This window comes from Bos grunniens, chromosome 21 (genome assembly GCF_055505025.1).
Source record: "Bos grunniens cultivar Pamir isolate PY7600 chromosome 21, Bosgru_T2T1.0, whole genome shotgun sequence".
Classification (NCBI taxonomy): domain Eukaryota; kingdom Metazoa; phylum Chordata; class Mammalia; order Artiodactyla; family Bovidae; genus Bos; species Bos grunniens.
The window spans coordinates 1,755,861-1,774,960 of NC_141185.1; positions in this window are offsets into that span (position 1 = coordinate 1,755,861).

Here is a 19,100-nt window from a genome sequence, read left to right on the forward strand (position 1 = left end):
CAGGGCTCCCCTGGCCTGGCCCAGGGACCCCGAGGGGTGGGGCCTCCCCAAGGCAGACGCTGCTGCAGTCTTGGACCGGTCACCGGATGAGCCGATGCTGAGCAGCTGAGACCAACGCTACCCCCCACCCAGTGTCCGCAGCTCAGGAACCTGAGGGTGGTCAGCCAGCTGCCCCGGGGTCCACGGTGCCGGCAGGGCACCCGTCCTCAGAAGGTTCCACTGTGGAGCCGTCCTTCCAGCTCCGGGAGGAACTTCAGAGAGAGCAACGGTGTCCAGGGAGGCCCGCGGTGCCTGTGTGCTTCGGAAAAGGGTGCGACCTTCAAGTCAGGGTCCCCCCCCAGCCCCCAGAGGATGAGGGGCTGCCCCAGGGGGCCGCATTGGGCCAGCAGGCTCCAGTCCCAGTAGGGATCTAGAGAGAGCTTGAAACTCTGGGAATGAAAGAAACGGCCCCTTCGTTTACCACCACCCCTGGGCTCCCTGCCATTGGTCCCAACACTAGCATCCAGCGGAGGGAGTGCCTTCTGACACCCTCTGCTCCCCAAAGAGACCCTGCCCTCCTGCATCCCCTGCCAAGAGCCCGGACAAGCCTCAGCCGGACTTTCCGGGCACTCCCAGCCGTGAGGTCCAGAGAACCTCAGTCGTCTGAACTGTCGGGCCCAGATGGGAAGCAGGGCCCCCAGCATGAGTCACAGCGGGTGTAGACGTGGCGGGCAGAGCAGGAGCCCTGGAGCTGCTGGGCGAGACCTCCCAACAGGGGCTGCGGCTGGGGGCCTGCGGGTGTCACAGCGTGAGAGCCCCCGTGAGCTTGCCCGGGGACAGAAGCCACCCCCTCCAGAAGCGAGCAGCCCGCCGAGGAAGGGCACGCGTCAGGCAGGGCTGACCCAGCCCCGGTGTCCTCTGGTGGGAGACTGCGGCCGGGAGACACTGCAATGAGGCCCTGGACGCCCCCACCCCGCCCCCCCACCCGCGCTCTCCCCGGCTCACGCCTGCCTGTGCCTCCATCCCATCCACAGTGGCCCACCCATTCTGCCGCAGTTGACTGCCCCGCCGGGCCCGGCCGTCCTCACTGCCTTTGGGTAAACACGGGCAGCCGGGCTTTCTGCTGGGCCAGGGGAGGACCTTTGTTGAGGAGGTTTGTGAATGCTCACGGGCCAGCGGCCAGGCCCCTCCCACGAGTGCCCATCTCCCGAGGGGCTGGCTCACGTCGAGTCCTTCTCTGGGAGGGGGGTGCTTCCCGGGCATGGGCCCAGGAGCCCACAGAGTTTGCACAGAGGGTCCTGCTCCCTCAAGCCCCCCACCCAGGGCCGAGGCAGGGCAGGAGCCTGGCAGGCATTTGCTGGGGAAATGTTGGAGGAATGCGTGTGGTGGGGCCCGGGGCCTGTGGAGAGAAGCCAAGGTCCTGGTGGGCTGGTGGTCACAGCAGCAGAAGGGGTGATCCAGCAGCAGAAGGGGCGATCGGTGGGGGCCTGGAAGCCCTAGGACCGTGCATGGGGAATCCTCTCCTCCCTGGGGGCCTGGGTACCCCGTCCCCCTTGACAAGTCCTTGTCCTGCTCTCCTGGGATTCACGCCAGATTCCATGACCTGAGGCCGCCATCAGGGGTCAAGGACACAGTGGCATGGGGTTCACCAGTGTGCAGGTGGGAGGAGCCGGCCATCTAGGTGAAGTCATTCCACATCGGGAGCAACCCCCGACCTGAACCATCACCACCACCATCACCCCTATGGCCACCGAGACTCCAGCAGGTGTACTGTCTGCAGAGCGCTGACCAGGGTGCTGACCTAGGGAGACCGTCTTTGCTCCAGGGTTGTCGTCCTTGGGGCTTCCCAGGTGGCTCCAAGGTAAAGACTCTGCCTGCCAATGCAGGAAAGGCCAGTTCAATCCCTGGGTCGAGAAGATCCTCTGGAGAAGCAAAAGGCAACCCACTTCAGTATTCTTCCCTGGAAAATCCCATGGACAGAAGGAGCCTGGCAGGCAACAGTTCATGGGGTCACAAAGAGTCGGACTCAACTGAAGCAACTCAACAACAGTGACCTCCTCCTTGGCCCTGACCCCTTGGCACTTGGACACACACCTTATCTTGCCAACTTGGTGGGGTGGTGGGTGGGGGATGCCACCCTGTTCCCCACCAGCTTCCAGCCAGCCTGTTCACCCCCTGGCCCTGGAGGAGGGAAGCCCACACCAGGACCTGAAGAGGGAAGGTGGGGCTCCAGGAGGCCCCAGTTCTGGGGATGGTCTGGATGTCCTGCTCCAGGAGGCCTGCTCTGTCCCTGGGCCCCACGCATGGCTGTGCCCAGAAATGGGACCACATGAGCAAGAGAAGGGGGAGGGGCGAGAAGGAAGGAAGGAAAGCGAGCCGGTAAAGTCAGTACTCCTGCAGGCCCCTCCCCGTCCTAGTTCATGGGGGTCTGCGTTCCTCGGGTAGGGAGCCAGGCGATGCATACGCTCTAGCTCTTTGGGTATTTCCCAGACTTTTCCGCAGGTGCAGCTGTCCTGGCTGGTTCCGCAGCTCATGGTCTGCTTCTCTATGTTCTAGCTGCCCAGTTGCCTTCCAGCCACGAATCCCTCTGCCCCCCGGAAGGTGTTGAGATCCACCAAGAACGTGGCCTTGGGACCTTGAGGGCACAGCCCAATCTTATAGTAGCCTGCTGTTCATCACTCCAGTTTCACTTGCGTGCACTTTTCATTTCTGACTTCTTTCGCCTGACATGGCGTTCTGAGGATTCATCGCGTGGGCGTTGCTGCTTTTACCACTTTTCTGGCAAAAGGAGTAAAGTTTACCATTTTACCATCCCGGTTGGTTTTCCTGGGTGGGGACGTCTTACTTAACATCCCGTCCTGACGTGCGTCTTGTGTACACAGGCGCGCGTGTTTCCCTGAGCTGAGTTCCTGGGGTGGAGTCTTTCAGTCTGAGCTCTGCACATCTCCTCCTTACCCGGGTATCGGCAAGAAGTCCACTAAGTTGGTGGTGACGACTCACACACCCGGCTGCAGCAATGAGATCCATTGCATGAGTCCTTTTATCGTCGGTCTTTTTTTAAATCCATTCTCGTGCCGAGGTAATGATATATCCCTGAGGTTTTAATTTCCATTTTCATAATAACAATTCTCGATACTTTTTCCCACGTTTATGGGGCCTTTGGATGTCCTCCTCAGTGAAGTGTTTGTGTCTCTGGCTTTTTTTCCATTGTCCATCAGTTTTTCTTTTTGTTTCTAGGAGGCTGTTTTAAATTCTAAATATAAGCCCTTTATTTTTTCAAATACGGTTTCCCATTTTGTGGCTTGTATTTGTCCTCTGTGAATGATGTCTTCTGATGAACAGAAGTTCTTAATTTTAATGTAGTTGAACGCATCAATATTTTCCTTTAGGGTTAGTGATGATAACATGTTTTCTATCCCAACAGCGTGAAGCTCTTCTTCTGCCTTAACTCCTCAAGCCTATTATTCTGCCTTTCACACATAGCTTTCCGGCCCACCTGGAATGATTCCAGAGTGTGGTGTAAGGTAGAGTTCAAGTTCACTTGGATCCCCTCGGATGTCTGATCGTCCCCCACTCCGTTAGTTCTTCACTGCTCTTTGGTGCTACATTCCTCACGAGCCGCGTGTTTATCTATGCACGGGTCTGTTTCAAGGTTATTCACTTAAAACTATTCACGTCTATTGCTTTGCCAACGACATACTGTCTCAGTTTTATTAATAACATCACAGCAAATGTCAAAATCAGGTCCCTTCTCCTCCTCCTTCTGTGTCCTGGTTATTCTTGGTCTTTTGTATTGTAGAATCTCCTGGTCACAACACACACACACACACACACACACACACACACACACACACACTCAGGGGAACAGATCTGTTGGGGTTCTGAATGGTATTGTATTGAAATATTAAATTGATTTGGAGAAATTTTAAATCTTAAAAATATTGAATCTTAATATCCATGACCATCATTTTCATGGTCTTTTTCAAAATGAAGCTTTAAGTTTTTAAAGATTTCTCTCAATAATGCTTAATAGACTTTTGAGTGGAAATATTAGCCCTGTTTTGTTAGGTTCATTCAGAGGTACAGTCCCTCCCTCCATGCCCTCGGGGGCCGGTGCTGGGACTGCCCACTGCTTGACCCCTAGGATACCAGAGTCCCAGATGCTCAGTGCATCATATAAAGCGCTGAGGCACCGTCTGCTCCCCGTTTCTGAGGATTCCAAGTTTGCGGTTTCAAGCAAAATTTATCAGTGGTTAGTTGGCTCCACAGACGCAGAACCCACAGATATAGAGGGTTGACTGTTTTCTGATATTTTACAAATAGCATCTTTGTTTTAAGCTTTATTCTCTGATTGTTAAATGGAGGATTATAGAAGCATAATTGAATTGTGTGTACTATTGTTTAATCCAATAACCTTGCTAAACTATCAATTCTAATAAGGTATTATATTTAGTATGCTCAACAATTTTATCTTTAAATGAGGAAAGTTTTGCTTCTGTCTTTCAGATTCTTATCCCCTATTTCCTCTCTGACAGATTCATCCAGGGCCTCCAGAACTGGGCTCAGGGGGCACTCTTTTCTGATAACTGATCATAAAGAGAAAGCCTTTCTATCTCACCAGTAAGTATTATGCTTTTGCATGTCTTACAAAAATATTCTTCATTGTATTAAAGAGTTCTCTTTTACTCCAAGTTCACTAATAGATACTTTTGTTGTTAATTAGTATTGGATTTTATCAAACATTTCTGGTGCATCGTTTGAGATGATCATATAATTTTTCTTCTTTAATAACTTTTTATGGGTAATTACACTGATAGATTTTCTGTTTAACTTTATGACACTGGAATAGACGGACTTGCACACGATGGATGACCTTTTGAAAAAGTTCACTTTGCTGATGTTTTATTTAACATGCATCTGTATCGATAAGTGAGATCCTCCATCATGCTTTCTTGTTTGTGTCTCTGTATTAAAGTTACCCTTACCAGATAAAATAAGTTGGGAAGATCTCCCTCTGTTACTGTCACTTGGAAGAGTTTACTTTTTAAAAAATGTATAAAATTGTCATTAGTTCCTCCTCAAACGTTGAGCAAAACTCACGTGTGATGGCTACCTAGTCCTGGGGTTTTCTGTGATGGAAGGCTTTCGATTATGTCTGATCTCTTTAATAGTCACGGTGAGGACTTTTCAGGCTCTCTCTATTTGTCAGTTTTGTTAGGTGTATTTTCCTAGAAGTTGTCCGTTTTATCAAATGTTTCCAACACACTGACATAAACTGATAATACTCCGTTTAATTCTTCCTCTTCGTGAATTTTTGGGATCTGTAAACACTGTGGAGACTCTTTCTCACTCCGAATCTCAGGCATTTTCTCTTGTTCGTCAGGCCTACCAGAGCTTTATAAGTTTCATAAACCCTTCCAAAGATCAACGTTTTGGCATTACTGAGCCCTTTTTTGGGTGTATTTATATTCTTATTTCACTAATTTCTGCTCTTCTTTTTAAATCTCCTTTTTTTCTAATTTATTCAGCTGACTGCTTAGCGTATTATGGTTTCTTCTTTGACTGATGGGTTGTTTGTTTAATTCCCACGAGCCTGGGTGTTCTGTCTTTTTGCCATGATTTCTAGCAGTTGCACTGCAGTTAGAGAATGCTCTGGGCACCGTTTCAGTGCCTTGATCTTGCTTCTCGGCTCTGGCAACTCCGCAGCCCTCCCCGACATCCACCTCCGAGGGTTCATACCACCCGTGAGCACAAAGCCAGAGAAAAAAGCCAGTGTTTTCTGTGTGGACTTCTGATGAGCCTGGGGCCTCCCAGCTCCTACTGACCATGGTCTCAGTCCCTAGATGACCCAGAAAGGGGGGAAGGTGGGAGCTGGAGGTGGAGGAAGGAGGGGGGTCACTGTGTTCCTTCCCCCGCCGGAAAAGAGAGAGACCCTTGGTAAGCATTCAGTCACCTCCAGGAACATGGACTCAGCCCCGTTGCCGAGGGCAGCTGGAGTCCTGGTGGACAGGTCTCATCGGGAGTAAGAGGACCCACGGGGCTGCACAGCTGAACCCACCACCCCACCCAGGGTGACCCGCTGCGTCCAGTGACCTGGACCAGCCCGCTCTGCCCTAGGCGCACCCTGGGAGTGCCCTCCTGGAATTGCTCGGGGGTCTGCTCAGTGGTCCCACCAGCTGCACAGACCCCAGGGTGGTGCTGCCCCGGCAGGATCTGCTGAAGTCGCTCCCCAGGGCTTGTTCTCCGACCACACCCAAGAACGAGGGCTCCACGCCAGAGCTCTCCCAACTGAACCGCCTCCTCTGACGGTTGAGGGCCCTGAGGGGAAGGGATCAGGTTGATTCTGGAGGGAATTAGAACCACAGTCAGGAGGTCCCTCCTCCCCGAGTGTCACCCGCTCCTGGTCAGCTCCAGCCTTGTGTCACAGGGCAAGCTGACCGACCCCCCCCGCCCCCCATCTTTCCTGAGGCTGAGCCAAGTACAGGTGACCCAGGGCCCGGTCTGGACTGCTCTATCCCCCCTCAAAGAGGCCCAGCCCAGACCAGCCCTTCCTGCCCCTGGGGGCTCCAAACAATTGACCCCAATAAGTAATTGTGGCCTTTATGGTCCTACGTTCTGGACCATGAAATCTGGCCTTTATAAGACACCCAGCAGCTTCTCCGGAGGCCGGAGGACAGGACCCCAGCTGTGAGAAGGGAGAGCATGGATGGTCAGGGGCTGCAACACCCCGGGAGGATGGAGGCCTCCTCCTGTGCACCGTGGGCTTCCCTTGGGGTCCTCTGAGAATGGGTTCCCCCGGGACAGTGGGTCCGGCACGGCCTCCAGGGCAAGGCTGGGGTACAGGCTCCGGGCAGGATCTACTGATGCCCCAAGGCTCCGGGGCATGCGCCGTGACTCCTGACCAATCTCCAGGCTGATCCAAGAGATTGACCCAGGCTCCCTCCTGGCTCGCAAGTGCCTCTGGGGACTCCGGCTTGTTGCTGAGTGTCCCTGGCCTGGGCCCCTTACACAAAACGGGGCCCACCCAGCCTTCTGTCCATGAGCACAGGATGTGGTCAACAGGGCAGCACAACTCTCTCATCAGACAGTTCCTTCTCAGAACAATTTCTGCCGAGCCCGGATCTTCCCAACACTCAGCCCTTGCCCAGTTGGTGTCCATTTGTCATGGTCAGTCCCTCTTGGACACCAGAAGCCACAGCGGAGACACCAGAGCTTCCTTTAGAACTCATGATTTGGGATGAATTAGGGACAGAAGTCAGGAATATACCGACAGGGTTTTCTTTCTTCTGCACTTGGCCACGTGGATCCCGGAGGGCTTCCTGGAGGAGGCAAGGCCTTGGTTGACTGCTTTGACCCAGGAGAGGACATGCTCCTTCCAGGACTGCAGCATCCTCTGGGCTCAGATATGTCTGTCCCACGTCTGCCGGCCCCCACTCCCTTCCAAGGCAGCTCAACCGCCACCAGCAGGCCCTGGTGAGCCCGTCACAAGCTCTGGTCCCAGTTCAACCTTGGTGAGGGCATAGGCTTTGCTCCTCCTCTAGCTGTTTCTGGAGGGGCTTCTTCCCGCAGGCCTGGTGGGGCCCTGGCGCTGACCCATCTGCTGACCCCTGTACCCTTGGTGGATGCCCGGGTTACCTGCTTCCCACGGTTCTGGGTATCGTGGAGGAGCCTCCTCTGAGGGCTGGTGAGAACCGAGCACGTGTGCCAGTCCCGGGAGCTTGCTCCAGGCCAGGCCCCGGCCCCCCCCCAGCCTGGGAGAGCTGAGGAGGCAGCCTGGGGTTTTAGGGGCAGGGGCACACAGGAAAACCTCTCTCCAGACCCTGCGACTGCTGTCCCCATGTCCTGGCTGAAGTCAGCACTCCCTCAGGTCAAAGGCAAATGCCAGGAAATGCCAAGGCAGCCATCAGTTCAGATAGACCAGCAGGGGCCCAGATGGGGGTGGGGGCCATGCCATGGAGCCAGGAGGCTGAGCTGAGGGCAAGGACGGGGTCCAGGCAGCTCCCCTGGTCCCTGGGAGGGGAGGATGTCAGATCCCCTCCCAGCTCTGGGCCTCAGTTTCCCCATCTGCATGTTGAAAGACCTGGTTTCTGTGATTTTAGGAGATGAGATGGTAAAGCCCATTTTTCCTGAGAAGACCACTCGGGGCCCAGAAGGGAGAAGACAGAGAGTGGGAGCAGGCTGGGGCCTGAAGCTCCTCCCTCGGGGACCCGGAGCCCCCACTGAGGGCGGGTCAGGAATCTGCTGAGACCCCACAAGGAGGCCAGGGATCAGGAGGGCTGCTGGGCTCATCAGCTTCGTGTGGGGGCTGTGCAGACCCCTGAGCAGGAGACGCACTTGGACACCCCGTGATCAGGCTTCCAGTCCTGGGGGGCCAAGGCCCAGGGCTGACCAGGGATGGTTACGGAGTTCTGGGGCGGGGCGGGGCGGGGCACCAAGGAGAGGCTCTGGGGGCTCAGGGCAGGTGTGGGCCCCAGAGCCCTATGGTTTGAGATGCCCTGTTCCACTAAGGGTCTCAAGAGGTGACACGTGCCCTTGTGTCTGGAGCCACAGGAGGTGTGGGACCCAAGGGGACAGGTGGCATGGCCCGGGAGGAAGAGCCACGCAGGGAGGTGGCCTTAGCCCACAGGCTGGTGTCTGTAGGGTCCTGGGGTAGCTGCCGCAACAGATGACTGCAGACTTCCAACCACAGAGATAGCTTCTGTCTCAGCTCTAGCGGCCGGGAGTCCAAAGTCAAGGTGTCAGCAGGGCCTCTGTCCCTCCCAAGGCTCCAGGGGAGGATGCTTCCTGCCTCGTCCAGCATCTGGGGGCTCCAGGCGCCCCTGGGCTTGTGGCTGCATCCCCCGTCTCCACCTCGGTCCCCACAAGACCTCCTGCCCTTCTCGTCTCAAACCCCCTCAGCCTCTCTCACAAGGATTTGGGGCCCATTTCGATAATCCAAGATGATCTTAAAATCCTTAATTATATCTGCAAAGACACTTTTTCTAATTAGAGTCGTATCCACAGGGTACAGGGGTCAGGGTGTAGACAGACCTTACTGGGGTCACCACTCACCCAACCGCAACATCAAAGCACAGCTGTGCCAGCTGGGGCCCGGGCACACGTCTGACTGCAGGTCTCCTAGCGGCCACACTGCGGGCTGGGCCTTCCAGCCATACCTTCGGGGAGGATGGTGGCAGAAGGTGCCCCTCTGGCAGGTCTGGTCCAGGTCGGTGCTGCCCACCCAGCGACGTAAGGGGTCACGGGTACCAGGGACAGCTGGCCATTTCTCGTCTGCCCTGGAGCTGCAGGGCCGCCCTGCTGCACATGCAGAGCGTCCAGTGGCCAAGTCAGGACAGGCCCCTGCATGGTGAGCGCCAGGAAGGATGGATGCCCCACAGTTGGCAAGGTAGTCGCTGAAGGCCTTTCAGCGTAAGAGCTGGCAGTTGCCCCCCGAGGGGGCAAGCAGGAGGAGGGCATAAAGCCGTCCTGTGAGGTCCGGCTGGCAGGAGGGGACTGTCCCCAACTGAGCCCTGGCCACCCAGGGTATCCCGTCAAGGCCAGGGGGCCGCAGGCCTCTTCCCACCCAGACGCCCCCCCCGCCACAGCTGACCCAGACCCCCAGAGGCCCCATCCTGCTCTCCAAGCCCCTCACAAATAGCATGAGGGGTGCTGGGGGACGGGCCTACGGGTGGCCAGCGACCACAAGGAAGAGCGACATCTCCCCTTGGGAGCGCCTCGGTGGGGTAGGGGACCCGGGAGAGAGCCACGGCCAGGCAGGGCCTGAGAACGTGCTGGACATCTTTTCTACCCGGTGGGGAGGGGTGCCCTCTCTGCATGACGATAAAAGGCACTTTTGCAAAAAGCTCTGAATCATCTCTGAGCAATTTCTTCCTTTTTTTTTTTTTTCCTTTTTCTTCTCTTTTTGAGTGGCACTGGAAGAAAACAAAGAGCAGGGTGGAGAGAAAGAGCCCTGGCCCGGCTGGCACTCCCACGGCAGGGGCAGCCTTGGCAGCTGCGGCCACGCTGGGTGGGCGGGCGCTGTCTGACTGCAGGGACAGGCGACCCCAGGACGGTGACCACAGCAAACCCTGCGGGGCGACTGAGACGGGGCAGGGGGCCGCCCCCCCCGAGCCTTGTCCTGGCCTCCCCTCCCCCTCGGTCCCTGCAGAACACTGAGGACCCCTCATTCTTCCCAGAGCCTCCGTCCGAGGGGCCCCTGGAGGGTCGGAGGAGGTGGGTGCATGCCTGGTCAGTGTGAGGGGTCCAGGAACCCAGCCATGACCACGGGGAGCCCATCCTAGCCAGGGGGTGAGGTCAAGCCTGCGGCAGGTGCAAATGAGTCGGGGTTTGGGGGAGCGGTCTCCAAGGCTGGCGGCTGGAGCTGGGTGACCTGCGGGTGCTGGAACCTCAGGGTGGGCCTCGGGGAAGTGGACTGTGGGAGCCTTGGCCCTTGGTTCCTCCACGAAGCATCACGGAGGGTAGGGGTCAAGAGTCCCCCAGCCAGCTTGGTCCTGCTGTGGGCATGGCATGAGCTGGAGTGGGCACCTCGCCCGCTCTGCGGTCATCTCAGCCAGGCCTCTCATGATGTGGGCTCCCTGGGGCAGGCCTAGTATGGGGGTTCATGAGCCAGGACGGCAAGGCTGTGCCCCTCCCGGCCCCACAGCCCCCATGTCCCCCCGCAGAGCCGGGTGCTCCATCTGCCCCACCGCAGGGACCTGTTGCCCCGAGTCCCCGTCCTCCCGCTGAGTCTCCGACACATCTGCTTGAGCGGCCACCGCGCCGCCTCCACCCACCGTGCTCCCCGCCCGTGGACAGTTTCAATAATCCAAAGGCACTTGAAACACGGATAGTATTTTAGCTCTGCTCCCCCACCATTATGGATGCATTTGACATTCAGTGGGCGGCAATAACCATTAATTTCCTGGACGCTGAATGTCTCAGCCTCCCCAGAGCCAGCACAGCATCGCTACCAGGGCCGGGCAGTCTCCTGGGCAGTGATGGAGCCCACCACCCTGAAGCCCGCCCCGTCCTGGCCCCCATGCCAGCACTTCCTGGTGGGGAGCACCAGCGGGCGGGCAGGGGAGAGCCGTGGCCACGCACAGCTGACGCCCCCCAGCCCAGGTGGCCAGCACTCACAGCGTCCTGGGGGCCAGCCGGGCGGCCAGCCCAGCCCCTGCCCTGCGACCCTCAGCAGCTCTGTCTCTCCACCCCCTCCTGTGGCGGCGAAGTGGGGCCCGGGTCCTCAGTCCTCTGCCCTCCCTGCTCTGTGACTTCTGAGAAAACAAGGAGGGGTGGTCTCCAAGCTGCGTGAGGGTCTCCCTGGTTTTCCCCACGGCTCCCAGGACAGCCTGGTGCCCCCTCAGCCTTGCCGCTCGCTCTGCCCACCCCAAGCAGGGCTCCAGGCCCTCTGCCTCATCTCTGGCCCTTGGGCTCCCCTCTGTCTGCCTGGAAAACTTGTCACCAAAACGAATACTGTCTAACTCCTCCCCCAAAGCTGCTCTGACCGAGCCCTTCAGACTTAGGCCCCTCACGACAGCCTCCTGGCGGCGGGCATGGCCCTTCGGTCCAGTTTACAGGTGAATGAACAGCTGATGGATAAACTGCTCCCCACGGTCCTGCCCTGGAGCCTCTTTCCACCCCTCGGGCTTGCTGTTGAATGCCCGCACCCCCAAGCCTGCCTCTGACCAGCAGCGGAAACTGGGCTCCTCACCCACCCGGGTCCTGCCCCCAAGCAGGCTCTCACGCCCCCGAAGCCTGTGATGCGCCGCACGGCGTCTTCCCTCCTGAGCGCTGAGCATCCAAGGGAGCGCCCTGTCGTTTCCAGGCAGGCGGACCTGCTGCTGCAGTACTCCAGAACTTCACGGTTCTGTGGGAATTTGGAGAGGGGGTGCAGCAGGACGCAGACGGGCCCTCGACATGCTGGAGCCCAAGAACTGGGTGGGGAAGCGGGATGCCACAAGGGTGAGCCTAGGGGTCTGCGAAAGGAGGGGACCTGCAGAAGCCCCTGCTCTGTTCACGCCCGTCCCCGAGCCCTGCCCCTCCCCCCTACTGAGACCGCTCCCCCCAACCTCCTCCTGAACCTGCCTGCCCTTCTACAGGCCCCTCAGCCTCCCAGCCCTTGCCCCCTGGTCCCCCAGCCCTGCCCTCTCCAGTCCCCCTGCCCACGGGATGCTGTGTGGACACCCAGGGCCCAGAGCTGCCCAGGTTGGGATCCCCCAGATCCAGACACGGAGACCTGGGGGCCACCGTCACTGTTTCCCTGATGGGGATTTAGGCCCCAGAAGCAAAGAGAGCCTTGAGCTGCTGGCATCCTGGGAGGACCGGGGAAGCAGAGAGCCAGCAGGAGACAGGGTTTCAGGAACCATGACCGAGTCAAGACAGGCGAATCCTTGCTTCTTCTCCTACAGAAAGGCTTTGACATCCCAGCGCCCTGGGCTCTGAGGCCTCAGCCACTGGCTTCACCAACAGGATGTGGCAGAGGTGGCGTCCGGGGCTTCTGAGGACCAGCACTCCTGTTTGCTCTGGAAGCCCACCCCAGGGGACCAGCTACGTGAAGGACCCCGCCTCCTGGCCTCCCTGTGAGAAGCCCAGGTCTATGCGGGGGCCAGGGCCCAGGCATGAGGGCGAGCTCGCCACCTGGGAAGAGGCGGCCACAGCCAATGCCACGGGTCTGCAAGGAAAACCGCCCCACCGAGCCATTTCCAAATCTGACCACGGAACCAGGAGCGAAACAGAAGGGGTGGTGTGCACACCTGCGTTTGGGGTGCTTTATTCCTTCCCAGCAGGCACCGAGACCCAGGGTGGGACCTGCTAGTGGGCACTGCTGCAGGAGAAGCTTCAAGCAGGGTCAAGGACTCGGATACCAGGTAGGAGTTGGGCTGGAAGGGCCTCAAGGTCACAGCTGGTGAAGGCTCGTGGAGCCATGGGGGTGTCCCTGGAGGCTGGAGGAAAGGCACCCTGGTACACGGCGGCAGCAAGCTCACCAACACTCAGCTTGGAAGACGCTCAGGCAGGCGTGAGTCTGGCTGCAGAATCTTCCAGGCAAGATTCAGAAGAGCCAGCCGGCTTCCTCTAGCTGCCTGGGATTAAACACGAAAAGAAAGATGAGCTCACCCAGGAAAGAGAGATGAGTTCACCCAGGCACGGGTGTACTTCTGAGCACAATTTAGAAGAAGCATCAAGGATCCAGGGCTTGCTGTGCTCAAAAACAGGTCACCCCCAAGCCTCCACAGAGACCCCCCAACACGAGAGGCGAACTCAGGAAGGAGGTGTGTGGCCGAAGACCTCAGAGAGATTTAAAATGGTGTCTCAGCTACTCCCCCAGGTCAACAAAGGGGCCTCTCGAAGTCCCGAGGGTGGGCCCTGACCCTCCCAGGAAGACAACAGGCTGCCAGGAACAAGCCAGCTGCCTGGGGCTGGGAGAGGCTTCCTTGGAAGGTGGAATGGGCGGCTCTGGTCCTGTCAAGCTGACCACTCATTAATGCACAAGAACCCACAAAGGTTTCAGAGAAGCTGCACCAACACGTTCCTCCTGCCCTGGGCAGGAGGGCTGAACAAGGGATGTTTCTATGGAAAAGGAAGAACAACTTGGGCAGACTGGGAGCCCGGAAGCGGGAGCTGGCCCTGGGGCCAGCGTGGACTTCCATACTGCTCGAGACAGCCCACGTGAACTGCATTTTCTGCCTTGCTGAATGAGAGCGTTCCTCCTGGGTCTCTGTGTGGATGCTGTGTGTCGGGGGCTCGGGATCTCAGGTCTTCAGGTCAGAGCCCTGCACTGAGGAGCCACAATGGGGGCCCCATGGGCAGGCAGAGTTGACTTGACGAGGTAGTCTTGGACTTCAAGGAAGCCAAGCCAAGGAGAGGCCAGGGGAGGCTGGAACGGGGTTCAGTGTCTGGTGGGAGTGCTGAGTGAGGTTGGGTGTGTTTTGTACGCGAAGGAATGTGTGCACTTTGTGCCCGCAGGGCAGGCTGGGGGACACGGAAGACAGTCCTGGGCTCCCCCTCCCATCGCAAGCTGGGGTCTTGCCCACCCCAGCCTTGGGTCCACACTGGCCTGCTCGCCATGGCCAGACTCCCGCAGGCGTGATGAGCTGGGACCCAGGGACCGAGTCACACGAGCTCTCACAGCTCCGCCTTGCTCAGAGGAGCACTCATTCTGGGGAAACCGGCCACCATGTAGAGCTTCCTGCTGCCCTGAGACGAACCAGCTGAAAGAAACGAAGCTGCTTGGGAGGACTTGGAGGACGAGACTCCACGTGGAGTCGGGAGGAGCGTTGAGACCCTTGGTGTAGATGTGGAGCCTCCGGCCTCAGTCACCCCAGCTGACACCCGCTGAGTGACTGGGTGGACCATCCAGACCGTCCGGCCCCTACCTGGCCCACCACTGACCATAGACACGTCTATGGACGTGAGCGGCCCAGCTGAGACCAGCCGGGACCACCCACAGAGTCACGGGCAACAGGAATGTTGGCTGTCAGCGTGACAACGGTGGGTGGTCTCTTGCAGAGGAGAGGTGAGCTGATGGTGAATTTCACGGTATGTGAATTTCATCTTAGTCATTTTCAAGAGTGTCGTGAGCCAGCACCTGCCCGCCAAGGACTCGCACACTTGCCTCCGGGTGGTGCCCACGATGTGCGTCTACAGCAGGGAGCCCCAAGGCTCAGCTGCTGGCAGCTCTGCTAAAGAGAAGAGGGTGACGCACAGAGACCATTCTGGCAACATGTCAGATTGGGCGTGCAGAGACCTATAAGACAAGCGATATTTTTAAAGCTTGCTTGAGCTCATGAGGAAGCGAGAACGCTGGAGTTGGAAAAACGTGACTCCAAGACGGAAAGTGAGGGCGGGCACTGGCGTCGGCCCCCGGGCGCCCACTGGCCCGGGGTGGCCTTCGGCCTGGGCTTCAGACCAGGAGCTGGGGTAGGGGAGTCGAGATGGGGGCGCAGGAAGGGAGACGAGCCTGCTGGATGCTGGGTCGCCTCCGTGATGCTCTTCACACATCCAGGGTCCCAAGATCAACCTGCCCAGCAGACAAACTGGAAAAGACCAGGAGACACACCTACCTGGGCCTGAGGTCTCAGTGGACAAGGGAAGGGCTGTGTGTGTTGGCGGGGAGTCGGGGAGCTTCCTGCCAAGGATTCCCACTCATAATCTCTCGTTTGTGAAGGTTTGGGGTTGGGGTCTATACTTGAGTGCACTAAAAATAATTTATTTGAAATGTTCCTGGGCTGCGAGTATTCCCAGACACTTGGGGCTCCACCCACAAAACCTTTTCCAGAAAACCACACTTTAAACACAAACTCAAAGAATTTCTATAAATGGACTTCAGTGAGTATGACCTCACAAATAAGATTCAAAACCATCCATGAAATATGGCATCCTGAGTAAGCATCAGCAGAAAGGCAAACGGCAGAAACAGACCTACCAGGACGTAAGACATCGGCATGGTCCGATATGAAATTTTCAAAAGTACACTCAATACTTCTGAAAGAAGCTGTTGGGGAAAATAAAGGCAAATTTGTAAAGAGAGAATAGTAAAAAAAAAATGGTCAGGCAGATTTTTAAAAACTGAACTTCAAGAAATAAAAACAACTGAAATTAAAAATTCAACCGAAGTTTACAAGAACAGGTTAGATGTAGCCAAAGAGAAAATTACTAAATCAGGCCACAGAAATGAAGGAATCTTGCAGAATGCAGCTCAGGGAGAAAAGAGGTGGAAAACGTAGAAGAGGAGTTAGAGGCACGGAGCAGAGCTCAGCAAGCCTCTGTCGACCTGTCTCGGGCAGGGTCCGGCGTGCAGAGCAGGTCTGCGGTCACTTCTCTTACAATGGTCTTGTTTCTACCGTAGCCTTGATGCTTTCTTAACATCTTCTCTGCTTACTCATCCGTTTTTGCATATTGTCTTTTTTCATTAGCGCCTTTAACGCGTTAACCATAGTTATTTTGAATCCCCTGATGTCTGAATGATTCAGCCGTCTGTTATAGTTGAGTCTGTTTCTGAGGGTCACATGGTCTCTTCACACAGTAAGTTTAAAAAACCCCTCTAACGTGCTTGGCAGTCTCCTGCTGAAAGCCTGACCTATTTGGAGTGGGTAACAGGGCCTGAGGTAGCCAGGCCTCAGAGCGAGGCTTGATGTTCCAGCTCAGCAGCAGGGCTGTGACTAAGGCTGGCCTTAGCCGTGGGTACTAGACGCTCCCAGTTCTCTAGCATCCTTGTTTTCGCTTCCCCTGTGGACTTGGAGCCTCTCTGAGTCCTGCTCCTTAGGGAGACCCTGTGTCTTCTCCAGAGTGCACTGTTACTCCAGCGGGTCTTTTCGGGGACGGGGAGCCCTCTGTAACCCTCCAAACGAAGTCAGTCTGTCCCCGGCCCTGTGGCTGAGGGTGTGTGCGCCCCCGCCCCCGGCCCTGTGGCTGAGGGTGTGCGCGCCCCCCGGCCCTGTGACTGAGAGTGAGGGTGTGCGCTCCTCCCGGCCCTGTGACTGAGGGTGGGTGCCCCCTGGCCCTGTGGCTGAGGCTGTGCGCTCTCCCCGGCCCTGTGGCCCCCCCGCCGGCCCTGTGGCTGCGGCTGTGCGCGCCCCGCCCCCCCGGCCCTGTGGCTGAGGGTGTGCTCCCCCCCGGCCCTGTGGCTGAGGGTGAGGCTGTGCGCTCCCCCCAGCCCTGTGGCTGAGGCTGTGCGCTCCCCCCGGCCCTGTGGCCCCCCCCCGGCCCTGCGGCTGAGGGTGCGCGCCCCCCACCCGGTCCTGTGGCTGAGGGTGTGCTCCCCTCCCCCGGCCCTGTGACTGAGAGTGAGGGTGTGCGCTCCTCCCGGCCCTGTGACTGAGGGTGGGTGCCCCCTGGCCCTGTGGCTGAGGCTGTGCGCTCTCCCCGGCCCTGTGGCCCCCCCGCCGGCCCTGTGGCTGAGGGTGTGTGTGCCCCCGGCCCTGTGGCTGAGGGTGTGCTCCCCCCCGGCCCTGTGGCTGAGGGTGTGCTCCCCCCCGGCCCTGTGGCTGAGGGTGTGCGCGCCCCCCGGCCCTGTGGCTGAGGGTGTGCGCTCCCCCCGGCCCTGTGGCTGAGGCTGTGCGCTCCCCCCGGCCCTGTGGCCCCCCCCCCCCGGCCCTGCGGCTGAGGGTGCGCGCCCCCCACCCGGTCCTGTGGCTGAGGGTGTGCTCCCCTCCCCCGGCCCTGTGACTGAGAGTGAGGGTGTGCGCTCCTCCCGGCCCTGTGACTGAGGGTGGGTGCCCCCTGGCCCTGTGGCTGAGGCTGTGCGCTCTCCCCGGCCCTGTGGCCCCCCCCCGCCGGCCCTGTGGCTGCGGCTGTGCGCGCCCCGCCCCCCCGGCCCTGTGGCTGAGGGTGTGCTCCCCCCCGGCCCTGTGGCTGAGGGTGTGTGCTCCCCCCGGCCCTGTGGCTGAGGGTGTGCTCCCCCCGGCCCTGTGGCTGCGGCTGTGCCCCCGCGTCTCTCTGAGGTGTCGTTTGCTTCCTCGGCCCCAGCGCTTCCCTGATGCGACTGTCTCGGTCCGTGTCCTTGAAGCGCTGGCCCCTCAGCTGCCGTTTGCTTGTTTCTTTTCTCTCCCAAGGTGGAACGGGGAGGCTGGAGGGGACTGGAGTGGGAGGAAGAAGGTTCCCCAGGTGGCCCTGGCTGAGGACACGGCCTCCAGCACCGTCTTCCCCGGGCCGTCACCGTGGGGCAGACTCGGTGTGTTCACACCCTCACGCTTCTGCACGCACTGCGGACCTTTCTCAGATCTCCTGAGAACCCGGCCAGGTTTCTGGAGGAAACGCGCAGGGAGGTGTCGGGGACCCCCTAAAACCGTGGCTCCCAGGAATCCCTCACTGTCGTGTGGGTCCACACTCAGCTTCCAGCCGCTCATCAAAGCCTCCCCAGAAGCATTTCTCCCGGTTCGTGGCTCCGGCGGCGTCTGCGCCAGGTAAGCAGCTCTCAGGCTTGCTCTTCCGTGTCTGGCTTTCTCTCCAGACTTCAGGGCGGCAGTTTCTTTGTAACCTCCCTTCTCTTCTGAGAAAAGTCACCGATTTCCAGTTTGTCTGCCTTTTTTTTTTTTTTTCCTGTTGCAAAGACAGCAGTGATGAGTTCCAAGCTCTTTATGTGTTGGAGCTGAACCTGAAATCCTGCTCTTTATTTATTTTTATATTTTGCCCAGAGTGTATCATTGTATCTATTGCAGGATCCGTCCAGTTGGAGCTGCGCTGGGTAAAAGAAGTGGGGTTTGACTGACAACTTTTCAAACTGTCAGCTTTTCTCCCTTCAAAACAAGTTCAAGGCCGGCCTCCTCTGGCTCGCCACCAGAGAGTGAGTCAGGCGGGGCCTGATGGCTTGCATTGGAACCTGTCATTCACCACCCCTGTCCTGTGGGTGGAGAAGCCTCCAGCTGGCCTGGCGCTCCTGGACGCTCGTGCACCTCCCTGCCCCCCACCGTCCCCACCAGCAACGCCCCCGGTTAAAGCCAGGCCTGAGCCCTTGCTGGGGCTCCCAGGCCCCCGGGTGCCCCTGCCCTCTGTAGACTCTTCTTTCTCCTTTTGCCAGTGCCTGTCTGCCCCAGATGTACCTGGTAATACATCCTGAGCTTTGGGTAGCTGGCCTGGAGTCTGATCCCCCCACCAGGGGTTGGGGTAGGGGTCAGAGAGCCAGCCCTGCGACTGGAGACCTGCATGGAGCTGCCGTCGCACTCAGAAGACGACAGGGTGCCAGGCCCACGAATCCGTACGTGGCTGCCCAGTGACCAGGCCTGCCAGCCCCTCTGGTCATGTCCTACCCGTTTATCATCAGGTGGGCTCATCACCGACCTTCTCCATGAGGGATGTAGTAACGTTTCTCTGCACAGGGCTTCCATTCTGCGGGCCCCACGGGCTCCCCTCTCCCGCCACCAGTCCTCTGCCCATGCCCCCTCCATCCTGCACTCAGCATCCTGCACAATCCAGCATCGCATTGGTGAGGGCCCCTGATGGCGCATCTCCTGGGCAGGCAGGTCATGGATGTCTCTCCATTGCTCCGTCCTGAGAGTTGGGGCCTGGCCAGCTCTCCCCATGGCCAGGTGCAGCCTGGCCTCACCCAAGACCCCCGCCCTGGTGGTGGCCGTGTGACCTGGCACACAGCTTCCAGGCCACAACTTGCCAGAGCGATGAGGGCTCCCAGGCTGGGTGGTCTCGACTCA